Raw genomic sequence first — 1119 nt, forward strand, 5'->3', positions numbered from 1 at the left:
ACCTCCAAATGACCTGATTCCAGATGGGTTGGAAATCTGACAAAAGTATATACAACTTTCATGTTTTGAGTTTCTTCAGATTCAAAACGAATCATGTCAAAACAGCTCCACAAAGTCTGAGACACCTTTGGGTGTCTCGGCCAGGTCCGAGACACTTGTGAGTGTCTCGGCTATTTTGATCATAACTTCCTCATATGACCTCCAAATGACCTGATTCCAGATGGGTTGGAAATCTGATAAAAAAATCTACAACTTTAATGTGAGTTTCTTCAGATTCAAAACGAATCATGGTCAAAATAGCTCCACAAAGTATGAGACACCTTTGGGTGTCTCAGCCAGGTCCGAGACACTTTTGAGTGTCTCGGCTATTTTGGTCATAACTTCCTCATATGACCTCCAAATGACCTGATTCCAGATGGGTTGGAAAGCTGATAAAAAGATCTACAACTGTTATGTTTTGAGTTTCTTCAGATTCAAAACGAATCATGATCAAAACAACTCCACAAAGTCCGAGACACCCTTGGGTGTCTCGGCGTGAACCGAGACACCCTTGGGTGTCTCGGATTTGGCCGAGACACCCTTGGGTGTCTCGACCTCGGCCGAGACACCTTGGGGTGTCTCGGTTGGGCCGAGACACCCCGGGGTGTCTCAACTCAGACTGAGACGCTCTGTTATGCACGTTTGTTCGTTTCCGCCGTAACTTCTTCATCCGAACTCGGATTTGAGCGATTCAAAGTGCGTTGGAAAGCCGATGGGGAGTTCTATAAGCTCCAATTATTAGATCATATGTGGAATAAATGAGACATGAAGGGTATTTCGCCGTTTGTGAACGACACGAGGTTCCCGATCAGTTCGTGTCTTCGTCATTCTGAAATTCCGTTATTTTACATAGTTCGTTGATTCACTTCAAACGTTCACCGACATCAATCAAGCTTCTGTGAACCAGATAGTGATGTTCGTCATCTTTTCCTAACGCTGAGCGGTTCGTGGAGACCTATAGGCAATTTTCAATGCCTACAACTAGCAAGCACAACTTTTTGTGCTTGGTACCAAGCATACCCATATTTTTCATATATATATATATATATATATATATATATATATATATATATATATATA

This window comes from Asparagus officinalis, chromosome 2, assembly GCF_001876935.1.
Source record: "Asparagus officinalis chromosome 2, Aspof.V1, whole genome shotgun sequence".
Classification (NCBI taxonomy): Eukaryota; Viridiplantae; Streptophyta; class Magnoliopsida; order Asparagales; family Asparagaceae; genus Asparagus; species Asparagus officinalis.